Source organism: Callorhinus ursinus, unplaced genomic scaffold (assembly GCF_003265705.2).
Source record: "Callorhinus ursinus isolate GAN/ISIS: 27379988/994484 unplaced genomic scaffold, GSC_fseal_2.0 scaffold4, whole genome shotgun sequence".
NCBI lineage: Eukaryota > Metazoa > Chordata > Mammalia > Carnivora > Otariidae > Callorhinus > Callorhinus ursinus.
In genome coordinates, this window is record NW_027397066.1 from 137751952 (window position 1) to 137771286 (window position 19335).

The 19335-nt window shown below is 39.8% G+C and overlaps 1 long non-coding RNA gene across 1 annotated transcript; it reads right to left on the reverse strand.

The window, feature by feature from the left end:
* Positions 1-376: 376 nt before the first annotated feature.
* LOC141372526 (uncharacterized) lies at positions 377-12057 on the reverse strand. The gene is made up of 3 exons (XR_012377803.1): positions 11794-12057; positions 10678-10766; positions 377-504 (listed from the first exon to the last, which is right to left on the reverse strand). It is a non-coding gene; the product is annotated as an uncharacterized lncRNA (long non-coding RNA).
* Between the last annotated feature and the right edge of the window lie 7278 nt (positions 12058-19335).

Below are 19335 nucleotides of genomic sequence, written 5' to 3' on the forward strand. Positions count from 1 at the left end.
CTATTCTAAATCTCAAATCATTATTTTCAGTAGCCAACCTCCATCATTTTATTAGCTTAAAGCTCACAAAATAGAGCACTTCCTGCTCTAGGTCTTCTAAATATTCTTGGCACATGCCATACTTGAATGAAATATACCTGAAAAAAATTTGACACATAGAAGATATACTAACAGATCATGGCACTAGCTTTTATTTACAGGTTAGGTACCATTTATATTTATATCTAGTATACAATAACTTTAAAAGTTCTTCTTCTCAAATTGCTGGCATACTATTAAATTTTCCAGGTTTCCTTCCAAACACTTACAAGGATTTCCCAAGGGGCTTACACAAGTTTATGAATCAGTTGATAACACCTACCAAGATAATGAGGGAACAAAGGTCTCTCACCTCTATTTGAGACCCCATGACTTCAGCTTCTCTGCTGGATTTGATTGCTTTTACCCTCATCACCCTGTGTTTGGTAGTGAGGCACCCCTGTCACTGCAGCTGGTGTTGCCAATCTATCAAGGAAGACAAGGAGGCAATTTCATGTAATACTCGACTGGGGGATCTTAGAGCCAAATTCCCTGGTCTAAAATGTCTTTGCTCTTTGAATTCACACAACTGCTGCTATAATTTTTATATATCATAGATTCATTTTTTTAAAGATTTTATTTATTTGAGAGAGAGAGTGAGAGAGAGAGAGCACATGAGACGGGGGAGGGTCAGAGGGAGAAGCAGACTCCCTGCTGAGCAGGGATCCCGATGCGGGACTCCATCCCGGGACTCCAGGATCATGACCTGAGCTGAAGGCAGTCGCTTAACCAACTGAGCCACCCAGGCGCCCTTTTTTTTATATATCATAGATTCATACATTTTTGTCTTAGGGTTGTGCTGCATCAGATAAACTCAAACAAACACTAGAATATAGTTTTTTGTTGTTGTTGCTATTGTTTTGTTTTGTTTTGTTTTAAGTAGATTCCATGCCCAGCATGGAGCCAAATGCGGGGCTTGAACTCACAACCCTGAGATCAAGACCTAGAGATCGAGTTGGACGCTTAACCGACGGAGCCACCCAGTCACCCGAGAATGTAGCTTAAATCACAGAATATTAAGGACATGCAAATAAAGTATCCGTGCTGTCATTTACAAAAATACTCTTTTTACTTCTAGACACTTCCCTCAACTCTCTACATTCCAATATGTCCTTCCTTAAATCTGTTTAAAAATTCTTTATTCAACCACTGAGTTATACAGTTTATTTTCTTTCTCTTCACCAAACTTTGTCTCTCTGTGTTTTCTAATGTAGATTGACTCAGTCTCTTTCCCAGCAAGAAGGACTTATTTCTCTATTAGAAGAAGGAGAAAGGTGACTATCAATGGTGACTTTCAAATTCTCTTTGGTGGCTGCAGAAGAACAAAAATTTAATTTTTATACCATAACCACAGGCATTTTCCTGAATGTGAACCTCAGAATTAGTGTGAATGCTATGAAGGTATGAAGCAACTTCAGAATATGATCACACAATACATATGTGTCCCTCCTATAACACCTGCCTTCGCAGTAAGTACAAGTCAAATGTCTAGACTCAACTCTTTAATTCCATAAATTCCCCTTTAGAAGCCAACACTGTCCTTTCCTACAACATACCATTGATTGGGACTATTTCAGCTTGAAAGATATGTTGTTAAAGCTTTTAATTTTATGGGAGGAGGAATTCAGGTTCCAAACTCTTTTTTTATTCTTATGTAAAAATTGTATCTTCAAATTAATACATGTGGGGGGGAGGGAATCCAAAATATTTCTCTCAGGGACAAGAAAGATTGAAATGAAAATGGATATATCAACTAAAGGATGACAATGCCACCCATCGACAATTCTCTCTGCAAGTACTTGCCCAGCCAAAGTATCTGGCTATATCTGGAGCAAAAAATCGTTATCTGTCCACAAACCCAGGTATGCTAGAAATGAAGCATTATTCATTTTATTGTATTTATTCAAGTTATTTTCTCTTATTGCCCCATTCTACTAGAATGATTGGAAACAATTTCATTCCATTTGTAGTCTTCCTTCAGGATTTTATCTAAGTTCTGAGGGTCTTACAAAGTACCAGAGAATCCGAGTATATACATTCAGATTTCAATGTCCTCTGTGCAAGTAGGCATTTGCCAAGACCTTCATCTTCATGTCTGATCCACAAGGCCACTTAAGTCAGAGGATTTCTATATAACTTCTGCCTTATTAAGGGCCTCAGAACCAAATTCTGCTTCAGGCTATTCCAGTGCAAAAGAAACTGTGCAAGGTGATCGAATCACCCTCCCACAGGCAACCCCCTCTCCAGTGCCTTGCTGTACCCCTGGGATTTTGACCACAGCTCAATCCCCTTTGCAAGTAAGTACTCTAAAACTCCCAAGTATCTTGCCAGTCCAAGGACCCTGGGGCCCTCTGATATCTATCCACTCTCCTCAGCACAGCATTTTAAATGGAGAGAAAAGGGAAAAGGAGCCATCCTTTTTTTCCAGATGCTGTCAGTATTCTGTATATCTTTCGCACACTGAGAGCTCAATAAGGGACAAGACTCCCAGAAACCTTAGATATATTTTCTTTTCACAAAAACTTATTCAGACAAAGAAATTACTATGAATAATATAGAACTTCATCAAAGAGAGTCAGAGTGGAATCTAGTGGAAATCCTGAACTGGTGCCATTTGCCTGCTCTCCTGATGGAAATCTTTGTATTGCTTTTCCCTCTTTATCTGACATTCACAAATTACATAAGGAAAAAAAATTTTCTTTCTATTGAGCTCAAAAGTGGATGAGCCAGCTCTGTGTAAGGCTACCTTTTCTTATATTTTCTGTAGAAATTTTTTTCTTAATATCATGAAAATGTTTCAGGAAACATTGAAATCTTCTATAGATTTTTTTTTATAAAAGGTTAAGCTAGATAGTGAACCATGAACGATGTCTCCTCCTTCCCTTTTGAAATGGCATCCAAAAGATAATAAGGAAAACATGAAATAGAAAAAGAAACTCCATCTTTGATGGAATGAAGATATACTCGTAGCCAGAATCCATACCAGTTGGGTTACTGGGGGCACTGACCACACTGAGCGAACACATGGATAAGATTCCAGCAGCTAAAATGTCAGACAGAGCACAGGGTTCTCCAGAGTCGACGCATACCCAGAGGGACACAGTCAGTGACCCAGTACTTAGATCTAAAAGAATGGGATATATGGACTGTCTACAGATGCCATCCTAGATGCCTTCCCATATTCCTTCTGACATCATGATGTGACAGAAGCAACAGCTAAATTTGGAAATATAAGAAAACATCATCTCTGCAAATGTGCTGTGATGCAGAGATGTGTGAATGATCAGAAACTCGGAAGCTTCTTATTTTCCTCAGCTAAGCAGCTGGAGGGCTTCACAGTGAGCCAGGGAAGGTTTCTATGAGCCCAGACAAAGCCTGGCTCTCTACCAACCACCGTCTAATAAATTGCTAGTCTGGGAAGAAATCACCTGTTTGAACATAATCTTGGTAATTGTATAAGATTTATAAAATACATAGGAAAAGAGCAAAAGGAAAAAATGAGGGATGAAAAATAAACAGGAAAATGGTGTCCTTAAAAAATGAAAATATTGAACAAAAACTTTTAATAACTCAAAAACAGTAATAAAAATATTGTACTTAAAAATCAAGAGATCAAGAAACATACAAAATTTGATTAAGAAACAACCAAAGCAAATGAAAAATGGTAAGTGTAGTTTATGAAGGAAGTAGAAGAGAAAATAAAATATAGGGGTGCCTGGGTGACTCAGTTGGTTAAGCGATCAACTCTTGTTTTCAGCTCAGGTCATGATCTCAGGGTCCTGAGATCAAGCCCCTCATTGGGCTCTCCACTGGGTGTGGAGCTTGCTTGAGATTCTCTCTTCTCTCTCCCTCTACCCCCACCCAGCACTCACTTGCTCTCTCTCTCTCTAAAAAAAAGAAAAAAAGGAAAGAAAAGAAAAGAAAATATACCATGACAGAAATGAAGTCCACAACATTTAAATTCAAAAATCCTTTCTTGAAATAAAAAAATGCACTTAAAACTGTAGATTATAAAAAAAAATTGTAGATAAAAAGGGTATTCCATGGGTCAGAAAATATAGATACAGCATGAAAGTTGCAATACATGTCCTGAAAAAATTATTGACTTTCCAAGAAAAGAAAGAACTTCTGAAAATCCAGAAAAAAAGACACCACTTCCCTTCCAAAAATCAGAGTGGCCCCTCCTTTCTCACAGTAGTAATTTCTGGGAAAGAGTAGAACAATGCATACAATCTCCTCACAAGAAAAATCATTCCACAAGAAAAATTTATGTGGCCAAGCTGTCTTATAAGTTTAAAGACCACAGCAAAATATTTTTAATATATATAACTCAGAAAATGTGATTCACATGATCTCTTTTTGAAAAATGTACTAGAAAATGAACTTAAAATTAAAAAGAAATGAATGGAGACACTCTGGTAAAACAAACAAACAAAAAGAAACCGCTGACACTGAGCATTGAGTCCACTTGAATAAAAGACATAGGTTAAAACCATACAGAAGCTACAGTCACAGTGGAGAATTTTAACATTATAAACTGTGGCCTAGTAGAAATAGTAACATAGCTAATAAAATTTGGGATGGCAAAGTACAAAGAACACAGAACTTGAGATCAAAAGATATAGCTGGTAAATCAAGTAATAGAGATATATTCAAAGGTATGAAGATTAAATACAAAAAGAAATAATAATATAAAGCCAGGTGAATAAAAAATCAGACAGTAGAGGCAACAGAGGTTTAAGGGTATCAAATTATGCTAATTTTATCATCATTCATAGTAGTAAGTCATTTACTGAAGAAATAAGCACTAAACTCATTAAATAAAGTAATAGCAATCAAGGTAACTACTTGAGGAACTAAAACCAGATTGCAAAAAAATTGCAGAGTATTAGAAGAATAAACATATGAAGCCAAATATTTTCTAATTGTGGAATGATAAACAAGAAATCAATAATAAGATGAGGGGAATGGGAAATAAGAAATGTTGGCAAGATCAGATATGGACCAATAAAAATAATGTAATAAAAATTGTGTCAAATATAAAAATAAACTAATGAATCATTTTTAATGAGAAAATTTAAAATTCTGAAAGGATGAAGAAAGTCTGTAGTAGCCATGTACAGTGTCATTTAGCTGTCTGGAACCCGAAGCCCTTCCCAGTATAATTCCAGGCGAAGACAGGCCAAAAGAACAGTTTCCATTAGATTGGGAAGGCGGAAGTGAAGAAGCAGCCGTTACGCTCAGGAGGTTGGCCTCACGCTTCCAGCGCGGCTGCGGCTTCCCCGTCTGACCCACAGGAGTTTCTCTTTCAACTTCTCCAAGTCCTGAGCCGGGTGCATGTGCCACTCTGGTACCAAAAACTACTAGCTCCTTCTGCGGTTCCTTCTGCTTTGACTTTGAGATTGGAGATGGTGAGGGGCAGACGTGGTTTCCAGCTTGTCCTCATGAATTCCAGGGTCTCCATGCTCTCTCCCTCTTCGTATCTGGGTCGTCTTCCTGATCGTTGGCCCTGTTGATTCACAGTAACTTCTGGCCCACCAACAGATTCAGAGGCAATGGCCTTCCCAAAACCTCCTCACCGGATCTCACAATAACATAAGGTCTAATGCCTACAAAAAATCCTTATTCAGGCCTCCTCTGCCAAAAGAGGAAGTTTCCATTCCTGTCTGAGAAGATCAGTTTTCTGTTGCCTGAAGACACTATTGCAGCCTCCCCCGAGGCAGCTACCTTACAAAGAATTACTAACCCTTGACCTAGTCTCACCATCTTTCATCGTACAACCAGACAAGTCTGGGAAGGCACCAGAGGGTAAAGTAAAAGAGCAGCCACTGAGGAGCTATAAAATGTATGAGAAATTGTAGGATTTTGCCATTTTATGTCAACAGAAATCTGGGGAGCATGTAGGAGTTCTAAGGATGTTGCTGCTGGGGAACAAATGTAACATTGGTCCAAGCTCAGATTAACAGTATGGGCTCACAAAGCAGAGATTCCAGACTGAATGTGTCAATGAGTAGGTGGAAGTGGCTCTAACATTTTACTGGGTTGATTGACCAAAACCTGGATCTGGTGGTGGACACATTAAAGGAAGTCAGAGTGCTAGAAGCTTTCTTGGTATAGTATAGAGCATTAGTTTTCAAAGTAAAATTCACAGATGCCTATTCCATATGACCCTTACATGATGTGTCATCATCTAATGCATTATTTACATTTTTCACTTCCTTGACATTTACACTGATGACAGAAATTGTGAGTAGAAGTGTTGACATCTTACTGTGAATCACAGCGATGGCACTAAGCTGTGCTGACAGTCATCATATTCTTGACTCCAGTGAATTTTTCAGTTCCGTTATTGCATTCTTAAGCTCCATGGTTTCTGTTTTGCACATTTTTAGTATTATTTATCTCTGTTGCAATTCTCACTCTGTTTATGCACTGTCCTGTTTATCATGTGGCCTTCTTGATAAGAGTTGTTTTTAATATTATGTAAGATAAGTCACATAACTCTATTTCATTGGAATTGGTTTCTAGAAATTTACCTTGTTCCTTTGTTTGAAACACCTTTGCCTGATTCTTCATTTTCCTTGACTCTCTGTGTTGGTGTCTGTGCATTAAACAAAGCAGGCACCTATTTCAGTCTTTAGCAACTAGCTCTGTATAGGAGAAGACTTTCCTCAATCATCCCAGCCAGAGGGCGCCTGGGTGGCTCAGTTGGTTGAGCGACTGCCTTCGGCTCAGGTCATGATCCTGGAGTCCCTGGATCAAGTCCTGCATCAGGCTCCCTGCTCGGCGGGGAGTCTGCTTCTCCCTCTGACCTCCCCCCCCCCCATGTGCTCTCTCTCTCAAATAAATAAATAAATCTTAAAAAAAAAATCATCCCAGCCAGAGATTTCTGGGGGCCTCTCCCAACCCTTTCCCTCTCCTGGGAGAAACAAGCAGCTGTGCTTTTGTCTGCTCACTTGGTACTGAGACACAGTGGGAAGCTATAGCATCTACCAACTCAAAAGGCTGCTTCCATCCTCCCCTTCAGGGGCTTGATTGTGCTGGATTTATCAGAGCTCCAAGAGTGGCAAGACAGATGCTCATTCTTTGGGTGGCCTTGGAGACGTTAAGATACTAGATGCACAGACCAACACTTTCTCTCCCCAGAGGGAAGCTGAGTCCTGGGGATTTTTCATCCACTTATTCTGTATTGAGTTGGGATCAATGGCATCTACCAGCCCAAGGCACCACCTCTGTTCTTGCCCAGGCAGCTAGACTGCCAGACTCATCAGAGCTCCAAGTTTGGTAAGACATAAGGCAATCCTCTGAGGAGCTCCTCAAAAAAGTTGGGGGCACTGGACATGCAAACCAATTCCTTCTGTCCTCTGGGTGAAGCTGGAAGCTAGGTGGTCTCTTCTTGATCCCATACAGACTAAGTTGGGTGCAAGGTCTCTGACAAGAGGAGTCTGGGGTCTTCCTGCCAGCTTTGGAGAGCATGTTCTCCTAGAGCATAGCAGCCCTTCAGTTAGTTTCTGATTTCTAGCAAAGGGAATTTGTCAACCAATTATTACTGAATCAGTGTATTTGTGGGGATAAGAAGGGTCCAGAGCCAATTTCCTTTCAGCTAATGTCACTGAAATTAACATAGTATGTGTAATTTAAAGCTGTAAAACAATTCTTTTAAAGTCAGGAATAAGACAAGGGTACCTGTTGTTATAGACTGACTTGTGTCCCCACAAAATTCATACGCTGAAGTCCTAACCCCTAGTACCCCAGAAGGTGACTATATTTGGAGATAAGGTCTTTAAAGAGATAACTGAGTTAGAATGAGGTTATTGGATGCACCTTAATCTACTATGACTAGTGTCCTTATAAGGGGAGGAGATTAGAACACGGATACACACAGAGGGGAAACCATGCAAAGATACTAGAAGATGGACATCTACAAGCCAAGAAGAGAAACCTTAGAAGAAACCAAACCTGCCAACACCTTCTTCTCAGACTTCTAGCCTTCAGAATTGTGAGAAAACAAATGTCTACTGTTTAAGCCACCAAGTCTTTATTTTGTTATGGTAGCCCTAGCAGACTAATTACCTATTATTACCACATCTATTCTACATGGCTTTGAAGGTCCTAAACAGGACAATGATGATTGGTATATCATAGATAGATGATAGATAGATAGATAGATAGATAGATAGATAGATAGATAGATAGATAGATGATAGATAGATAATAAAATATAAGGAACAGAAAATAAGAAGTAAAATTGTCACTATTTGAAAATTTTATTGTATACCTAAAAATCCAAAGGAATCTAATACCACTAAATTAGAAAAACTAATAAGAAGAATTAGAGAATTTTCAGAATACAAAGTCAGTATATAAAATTTGATCTTTTTTACCCAAGCCACAGACACTTAGAAAAATACTTTTAATAAGCATAACATTTATATAATAAAAAATAAATATGACACTCAGAACAAATCTTAAAATAATATGTGAGACCATTACAGAGAAAATAATTTTTAAAAAGTATTTAAATGACACGAAAGAAAATCAAATGTAAAAAAAATATATTGTGTTCAGAGCTAGGAAGTCTTAATATTATAAATGTTTTGATTCTCCCAGATTAATATAGAGAACCAATGCAATTCCAAAAGATTTCTGTGGAACTTCACAAGCTGATTTTAAAACTTATATGAAAGGGGTGCCTGGGTGGCTTAGTCAGTTAAGTGTCTGCCTTCCACTCAGGTTGTGATCTCAGGGTCCTGGGATCGAGCCCCACATTGAGCCCTGCATCAAACCCCGCATTGGGCTCCCTGCTCAGCAGGAAGCCTGCTCTCCCTCTCCCACTCTCCCTGCTTCTGTTCCTGCTCTCACTCTCTCTCTCTCTCTCTGTCAAATAAATAAATAAAATCTTTTTAAAAAAATGAATAAAATCTTTAAAAAAAAAAACTTATATGAACGTGCAGGGGTGCCTGAATGCCTCATTTGCTTAAGTGTCTGACTTTTAATCTCAGCTCAGGTCTTGATCTCAGGGTCATGAGTTCAAGGCCCAGCATGGAGCCTACTTAAAAAAAAATGAAAGTGCAAATGGCCAAATGTAGCTAAAACACTCAAGAAGAAGAAAAACAAGTGGAGTGCGATGTGGTAACCTTTCTAGAAATCAATATTTCTTATAAAACTATAGTAATTAAGAAATGTGATGGTGATGAAAGAGAATGGGAGAGCCTACAAACAGACCATCACATGTATGGAAATAAAGTGTATGACAGAGCAGGAATCGCAATCAGTGAGGAAAAAATAGAACATTAGGTAAACATTGTTGACCCACCTAGTTATCCCATGAAACAAAAAAAAAGAAAAAGAAGAAAAAATTTGACCACTTTCTTGACACGTACTCAACCAGAAAAGACAATGGAAATACACGAACCTTCAGGTTAAGAGTAATGTCACCATGGCCTTCCTACTGATTACAATTCTGAAACTTAAAAAAGAAATCGAGGTTTTCCTTCTAAGGCTGTATTGTTTTCACAACACTGGAGAAAATTGAAAGATACAGCAAATACTCACTTACGTATAGTCACTTAAAGAAAAAAATGGAATTAAAAGAATTGGAATTTAAAAACAAGAATTTGGGGAACTATCGGTAATTGACACTTGAAACTTTATACACGATAATAGGCAGAATTCTAAGATGACCTCCAATGACCTTTTCCTTTTTATGGACCCTCCCTTTTAAGTGTGGGTGGAATCTATGAATATAGTGTGAGACATCAGCCCTATGATTATGTTACCAGTTACATAATAAAGCAGCTCATCCTTGAAAAATACACCAACAAAAGCACTCAGGTAAAATTGCTGCTCTCATTACTTGTTAACAGATATCCACTCATCCCAACCCTAATTTTCATAGAGTTCATTAATGTTAACTTGCAACTCAAAAGTCTGGTGCACACATGAGTGAGTGTGTGTACATGTGTGCTTCCCAAGCTTCAGAAAAGTCTGAGGTTAAGATCCTGTTTTTGCCTTTGTCAGTCCTTTTTTTTTTTAAACAGGACAAAATCAAATTTAATAGCATATGTGTGGGGAATGCACACAGACATAGAGTCAGGCATAATGGGGTACGAATGCTATCCTGAATTAAGAGAAGGGGTTAGGGGTTTGGGACTTCAAAAGGAAGGAAAGAAATTCACAGGAAGATGGAAACAAATAAATATTTGGTAGACAAATGTTTCCTCTGCCAGATAGATGAGTTACTCAGATAAAATTTAAATTTAACTTCTCTGAAGGGGTGCCCGATGGCTCAGTCAGTTGAGCGTCTGCCTTCAGCTTGGGTCACGATCTCCAGGTCCTGGGATCGTGCCCCACGTCTGGCTCCCCGCTCAGCAGGGAGCTTGTCCCTCTCCCTCTTCCCCTCCCTTGCTTGTGCTCGCTGTCTCTCTCAGATAAATAAATAAAATCTTAAAAAAAAAAAAAAAAAGAAATTTCCCTGAAGTTTCAGACATTAAATGTTGCACTGGTAGGATGTTTCTTCCCATTGAACGGGGCTATTCGTCCTGACAATAGGTCAGTTTAGGCAAACTTATTTCACAAGACAGTGATGTCAGTTCTTACCCAGTGTGTGGTGGGTGGGGGTTAGTCTTGTGATGCCCAACCTCACAGTTCGCAGCTGAAGGATTCCCCACAGGCTTCAATCTCCCTTTCTTCCAGAAGAATGAAAAAGGAAAAAGAAACAGAGCACTTTTATGTTCAGAGGACAGAATTTCTTCTTACTTCATTTTCACTAATTCTCAGAAGTCAGCTTTCCACTTTATCCTGAAGGACTCAGTGACTTTAAAATCCCAAACCTGTAGTTCTATCAGTTTATTCAATAAACACATGTTTTCCCATCAACTTTGAGCAAGAAATTAACTACATATAACCTGAAATTATATGAAATATAAATATCCTTTATTTTTATTTTTTTTAAGATTTTATTTATTTATACATGAGAGACACAGAGAGAGAGGCAGAGGCAGAGGGAGAAGCAGGTTCCCTGCAGAGCAGGGAGTCCAATGCGGGACTCGATCCCAGAACCCTGGGACCATGACCTGAGCCGAAGGCAGACGCTTCACCGACTGAGCCACCCAGGCGTCCCTATAAATATCCTTTAAAACCATTTAAAAATCTCAAACTTTGAAGCTTGAAAGCTCTCTCAGCAAGAATTCCCCACAATTTCTTCTCAGAGATCATCATGGAATAGCTTGAGGAATGAATGAATGAATGTGAATGAATGCAGCTAGCTATGAGAGACTGAGGGACATCATCCAACTGTACACCCAAGCACGAAGACAATAGCTTGCCAGTTTCTTTATTAAATTGCCTGGTGACACGGATATTTCTGTCCTTCCTCTTCCAACCTCAATGCCTATGGTGTTAGCTATTCAAACCCAGGTCCCTCAGGGTCCTCGGTCATCTCCTCCTTCACACTGTGCCGTGTGTGTGGAGTTGTACCACTCATGTGTCCGACTTGCAAGACAAAAGCACATTTCTTCCCCCCGCCACCCCAGCCCCAGTATCTAGGAGGGTTGAGCTGTCAGGTCCCAGCTCCTCAGCTAAAGGCAACTGCCTTGCCCAAAGCTACACTCCCTTCCCAGGGCAGCCCTCAGATTAGTCTATGGGTACGAGAAGGAGCTAGAAAGACCCAGGTCTCCTGCCGGAATTCAGGATCACTTTAAAATGTTTGCTTACCCTCAGAGCTCCTTGTAGAATTGATTAATGCTTCCATGATGACTTCCTCCGCTCAATCGTGCTTTCTTCTCTTCTGATCAGTTATGATCCTGAGGGCATCTCCTCTCTTGGCACAAGCCAGTCACTGTCCCACAGTTGGATTCCCAGGGAACCTCACCTGTGACTGCAGCAGTTTCTTAGCAGGGAGATGATATGGAGTCCGAAAGTCTGCTTGTCTTGGGTTTTCTGGTTGTAGAAGCCCATCCAAAAGATGACAGAAGGAAATTAACAAGCTTATTGAGGCAAAGAGCCAAAACCCATTATATAGAAATGCATTTTGTTTTTATCCCAATCAGTTCTAAGGCATTCTTATAGTCCACGGTTGTTGTTGTCTTAAAAAGACAGGTTAGGGGTGCCTGGGTGGCTCAGTTGGTTAAGCGACTGCCTTCGGCTCGGGTCATGATCCTGGAGTCCCGGGATCGAGTCCCACATCGGGCTCCCTGCTTGGTGGGGAGTCTGCTTCTCCCTCTGACCCTCTTCCCTCTCGTGCTTTCTATCTCTCATTCTCTCTCTCTCTGAAATAAATAAATAAAATTAAAAAAAAAAAGACAGGTTAGGGGTTATTTTTACTAACCTTTCTGCATAATCTGGGAGAGGGTGGAGGAGGGAGAACCTTTCTGTAGCTAATTTCCCTATGAGAGAAGCACAAGCCTCTAAGTAAAATTTCTACCTGAAACCTTTTATCACTGTCCATTTCTGTCTATCAAGACATCTTAATAAAACTTTGTTCCTACTTTTTAAACCCGTTATGTCACAAAGAAGACACAGCCAGCAGGAGAGAAAATAGGATCCATTTAGGAAGTTTTTGATATTTCAAGCATACTTTAAACATATTCATTTGTCTTTGATGGCTCCCACAAATTATAAGGCAAAAAAATAGACTGATATTTTGAATTCTGAGAGACGGGTATGTTACAAAAAAGAAAGAATTTTGCCCAGTCCTCATCTGTGCTAACCTCTCCCAGCAGTTTTGAGCACATAATAAGGGCTTAATAGTACTTGTTAAATAAGTAACCAAATGACTCAGCATATTTATCATCATTTAGAGTATATTTTCCTCATTTCTAACAAAATTAAGATTATTTTCTCCTCACTTTCAACACGACTGATAATAGGTGATAATGCCATATTCCATCTGAAAAGCACATATTCTGCCCTTTCTGTTAGAAGCAGAAATCAACCTAAAATGAGAGACCATGGCTGTCAGCTTCCAAATGAAATTTAAAGCAGTTTCTTGAGACAATTTACTTGGCACTACTTTCGGTCACAATTCTCCCACCCTCCATTCTTTCATCATAATACAGCTAATAACACAGATGAAGAGAGGGAAAGGATGCTCTTACATCCTTCCATTGTTTTAGAAAACATTTGCTGTATTTCTTTTTATTTTAATTAAAATGTTTTTATTACAGATTGAGTATGTACAAAATCATATTTATAAAATATGCACAAGATACAAAATAAAAACACAATGAGCACCTAAGTACCCAACATCTACTGTACTTCTATTGTAAATCAGACACTGTATGAAAGATACCAAAATGAATAAACTAAGGCTCAAGAACTAGAAAAGAAAACATATGGGGCCCCAAAAATTTAATAATGACAAGGATGCAAGTAAGGTACAGTGCTACTGAGCACAGAAGTGGGAGAGGTCAAGCCCGGCAGAAAAGGGAAAGACTTCCTGGAGGAGGTGGCCCTGTGATGCAGTCTTGAAGGATGAGTCAGCATTTACTGGATTCGAGGTAAAGAAGCTCTTCTAGACAAGGGTTATGAAAACAGTGGTAGTGGAAATTGGCCAGAAGAAGTAGATGAGATATTTTAGGATATGAGATCAGTAGGACCAGGGTTGGAACTGAGAGAGAGTAAGCTGAAGAGAGTCACTGGAAGAAGACAATAATTACAAGAGAGAAAAGGGAATGATGGGCCTGGGAAAGGTGAAGGGCGAGGGTCAACAGACTGTTGTGGGACAAATCCACCCACAGCTTGGGACTGATAGTTCCAACCCTCTCTTCATGGTGGGTTCCCTGCTAACCAGCTCCATCCTTAGAGATTTTCCAAAAGTCACCTCATTGACATAAACCCAGTTTTGGCGGAAAGGGGCTTGCAATGAATAACAAGATGCCCGTCTCACCTTTACGGCTCTGAAATGATTTCAGGAACTGAAGACAAGAGAGCAAATATTCTGACAAGAGGTGTTCCCATTGCTCTTATCACCCAGGAAATTCCAAGGGTTTGGGAGCTCCGTGCCAAGGGTTGAAGACCAAATATTTATTTCTTATTTTGAATCACGATGTCACATTCCCCATCAGCTGCTTGCAGGACCTCTCCGTCCTCTTCTGCTTCTCATCTTTCTTTCCCTCCCAGACCTCTCTCTGCTGTTCCACTTGCTGCGTTCCAGCCACTCACCACTCCCTTCAAAATTTAGCTAGGTGATAAGGCTTCTGCCTACCTAGAAGATATTGCTACATAAAATGCCGGTGATTAAGCGTTAGTGAAATTCCTTCCTCTTTGGAAAAGGAATGGTGTCGGTATTGTCTTACAGCCTCTGGAGGTGATCCTAATGGGCAGCCAAGATTGAGAATACTGTTTTAAAGGAATAACCTTTTTTAAAAGCGAAGGACTTTCTGGAAGGAGTCTACAAAATCAGCAAGGAAGAAGCAAAATGGAGGCACCGAATCGAGCTAGAATTCTAACACAGAAGAAAAAGTGAGCGGTGTTTGTGGTGGAGTGGGGAAAGGGGATGTTGCAGATTTTAGAGTTATTTAGGACAATCAGGAGCGCTTGCTAACCGATGGAATGTACTGGGTAAAGATAAGGTATTCAAGGATGATGCCGAAGTTTCTGGCTTAGGTAACTAGATCTATGGCTGTGAGGGAAAAAATTAGCATCCCTGTTACTGTTGATAAAGGAAAATTTGAACAGTTAATGTTTGTGGGCTCCTGCCCCTGGGCTCCCAAGGAAGCTATACTTTAACATTTATCAAGGTCGAAATGACTCCACAAAACCTCAAAGCACGGGCTCTATTTATCCCCTGAGCGCACATTGTACGTCGGCTGTGTTTAAAAAAAAATAACCAAAAAAGGAGCATTCCAAACATAAATGAGGGGGAAAAAAAAAAACAACCTCCCCGGTTCCCATAAGATTAAAGTCATACAGCCCCACACCTACTAAAAACATAAGATAAAGTCTGTAACTTTCTGGAATGTCCTTCGTCAAGATGATTTGTAACTTTTTTCTTTATGCAAAAAACATATATAACCCTGCACCAAATGTTCCTTTCCCGGAGCACTCTCATCCATATAAAGATTGTGTATCCCAAGCAGCTTTCCTAACTTGGACTCAAATAAAACTCTTTTCCTTTTCCTTTAATATTTTTTAAAAAGGTTTATTTGATTTTGCATCAAAACTGTTGCCAAGTATCTGGCCCTAGTGTTCTACTGAATGTGAAGAATTGCACAAAATCAAACAAGTTCATGCTGTGATCATGATGGTGCAAGGCAAAACCAAGACCTTCTGTAATCATGACTATGCACGAAGAAAATAAGAACACCGTGCTGATAAAGTTAATTCATATATCAGGACCCACAGAACGGAGCTACCCCAGTGGCCCTGCCCATGTCACAAATCTAAAGCTAGGTCAGTCTGCACTTAAGCAAAACGCCTGTCAAGGAACCCTACCACGACCATAATCCTCCAACTAAGCTTGGGCTAGCTCACCTTACCCTAGAAAACAGGGCCTGCTAGCCTGAGAAGGAAATCCCTGACCTCCTAGCTAACCACGCCCTGTTTCTGTATTGCCTCTTCTAATGCTCCATAAAACTCGCTCTCGTACAAAATCCATCAGGTAGAATGCTCCCCTGCTTATGAGGTACTGTACTCTCCCAATCCATGGATGATTTTCCTTTGAAGAAAGGACACTGAACTCATTACTAAATTGTTTTAGTTTTGTCACTTGACAGTGCAAACCACAAAAATGACCAAATGTTACCCTCTTTCAGCAAACGTGAGTGACTGCAGCTTCTCCACCAACCACAGAATCCGCCCTGCTCCTTTCCTCCTGCTTGATAGATAAAAAGGTTTAAGATATCCAATTATAGAATTGCCCCGATGAACACACCCAATCCAGAGCCAATTATCCATTTTCCATATACCTTCTCCAAAATCACCTACCACAAGTCCATCTTCTATAACAATCCCCCTCTAACATGCTCTTCCTGAGATGTCCCACATTCCCTGTGTGAGCAGTCTTCCTTGCTGTAGTAAATAAGCCCAACTTTGACTACAGTGTCTCCCGCTGGCTTTTGACTGGTGACATTTCCTGAGAAGAGAAATATTGAAGAAAGATCGGACTGTTTGAAGCTAAGAGGGCAGTTTTGTTTTGTGCATGTTGACTGTGAGGTACAAATTTGGGGAGGTAATTACATTTATTTATCTGGGACTCGGAAAAGGAGTTTGTGCTGAGAAATAGATTTGAGAGTCATCAGCATAGAGACAGTAAGGGAAATCAGAGGGAGGGGGCAGATAAGTTTATCTGGAGAAAATCAGTGCAGTGAGAGAATAGGTCCAGTACAAATCTTTAGAAGAGCGTAGAAGAGAAGGCAATATTAAAGAAGAATCAGGAATAACCAGGGACTTAGAAGAAAAATACATCGTGTAGGAAGGATGCCATTGAAGACAAGTAAAGAAAGTGCTTCAAAGGGGCACCTGAGTGGCTCAGTCGGTTAAATGGTTAAGCATCTGCCTTCGGCTCAGGTCCTGATCCTAGAGTCCTGTCGGGCTCCCTGCTTAGTGGGAGTCTGCGTCTCCCTCTCCCTCTGCCCCTGCCACAACTCTCTTTCTCTACCTCACATAAATAAAACCTTAAAAAAAAAAAGTGCTTCAAGGAAAAGTAGTTAACCAAATCTGTATAAAGCATAAGATACAAATCTTATGCTTTTATTATTATTTGCATCAGACTTTACTTACCTCTTAAAACTATTTTATCACAAAAGTGATGCATACACATAATTTTTCAAAAAATACACACAAATGCACTTCATCCATTCCTCAAGTGTAACTAATATTAGCAGTATTGCGTGTTTGGGAGAAGTCTTTTCCTGGAAATTTTGCCAATAAGCAAGCATACATATACTTTGGTTTCTACACAGATAGGATTATATTATAAATAGTACTTTGTACCTTGTTTAATTTAAAAATTAATTTCTGCATAACAAATATGACCACATAAATATCATTTTTTTCAGTGTACGTTTGATATCTTACTGTACGATGTACCATAAATTATTGTGCCATTTTAAAGCAGTTCCTTGGTTATTATGGTCATCTGGGTTGTTTCCAATTTTACAAACAGGGCTGCAGGGAAGATCTTCATACATATTTAACTGCTTGTGCAAGTAAGTACATTTGAAGGATAAATTTCAGACTGGAATTTCTGGGTTAATGGATTTGTGTATCCAATTTTTCATAGTTAATGATTCGCTTAAAGGATTACACGAAGTAACATACCCACAACAATATATGAGTTCTTGTTTCCTAAAATCTCCACAAATACCAGATGTATTTTTCCTCACCTCCAAATGAATTTCTTCTCTTGCTCACCTCAAGCATAACCCAGTACGTTATGCTGACCTGGCGTCCCTCCGACCTCTCTGTCTGCACTTTGGTTCCCACATGCTCAGTGCCTTTGTTGACCTTCCAGCGTCCTGAGACTGCGCCCAGAAGTTAGGAATTGAGAGCATATTTTTGATAGTCTTTGGTGGTATTATATCCAAAAACAGAAAAATGCCCCAAACCTGTCAATCATTCCTCCCCCTTCTTTCTTTCCCCCAGTTGCCCAAGGTAGCTCTATAAAAGGAAATGTAGCTCAGTGGAAAATCAAGAACCACTTCAGTAACTGTGACTGACCAATGACAACAAAGGCAGATTTCTGGCAAAGGTTTTGTGGCTTTGGTCAAGCATGACCTTTTCCCACACAGCACCAGGCCGCACTCAAATCTGTATCTTGGGAGGACCTGGCCCGCACACGAGGCTATTAGGTGAAAAGAAAAACAAAACAAAACAAACAAACAAAAAAAAAAACACAAAATAAAACAAAACAAAAAACCAAGAAAAACAAAAAGAAAAAACCTTAGGAAGAGAGCAGCTGAGTTTCTCAGTGACTTCTCTAACCCAGTCACATAAAATATAGGAAAGAGAGAGGCGAATATTTCTGGACTCCCATGTATTTTTCACCTAAAGCCATCTCACTTCTGGTGAAGGAAGTGGCATGTCTTGGGTGGACAGATCTGAGCAGCAGCTCCTCTTCTTCAGATGAGGAAGACAAGTGGGAAGAACAGAGCAGAAATGTCCTCCTCCCGCAGCAACCACACTGTGACCTAAGAGCAGCCCCACTACTTCAGACGAGAATACACTCCCTGGAGACGGTCTCCTCCAGGCAAACTCAAGTGCGTGTCTGATGATGGCACACCTATATGCATCGCCACTCCCTGAGCTACCACTGTCACTTAAATGCAGTTTGCCTTTGTTTTTACAGAAGCAGGAGGAAAACATACTGTAAAATATTTGGACGAAAACACTTCAATCTGAATTTAGAATGAACTTCACCCCCCAAGTGTAAGACCATTCACTGTATGAAAACATAGAAATAGTCCCCTGGTTCCAATTGTTCAAAGATTAATTAGCAAAGATTGGTCAAAGATATAAAGATATAAATATCGTGATTTTTTCCTGGAATCGAGCAGAATATAACTAAAAGAAAGATGTGATCTCATAGTCATGCTTTTTCGCTGCTCTCTGTCTCAGCCAGTGTTTCTCGTGTGCTCTTCCCTCTCTTTGTCAGCCTGGAAAACTCCCACTCATCCTTCAGGACGAAACACAGTACCACCTTCCCAGTAGTGCCTTCTCCCTGCTCTCTCATTTAGTATCTTACTGTAATTATTTCTTCTCTGGCAATCCTTTCTTCTTCTCTCCGTCATCCCCACTAGATAGTGAGCTTCTTAAGAGTATAGTTTGTGGTTTGGTCATTGTGTGTTTTCAGAACTTAAAGCAATGCTGGGAACACGGGTACTCAATAAATATTTATGGAAGAAACAAACGAAAATGTAAGTCTTCTGCTTCTGCTTCTTGTCCATTAATGAGAACCAGAAATGATAAAGAAACTTACCTTAAGGAATGTCTCCTCCCATAAAGGGTCACCTGGGAGAAGAATTCCAATACCTAGAAAGTCTCACAGCAGAGAGAGCTCAAAAACTATGAACGTTGGTGCCCGAAGAAAAATTTCAGAAATATGAGTGACTTCGGGATACCTAATGAGGACTTAGGAGGAAAGGAATGATTTTCATCTTCTGGATTCATCTGAGCACAGTGTTCCAGTGCTTTTTAGTGAGTTTAAACAATTTTGCTAACAAAGTACGTAAGTGTATAATGACACTTACCTCTTTTCTTTTCATCATCTCTAAGCCTCACTGGCAATCAAAGACGATGATATAACAGGAAAACCAG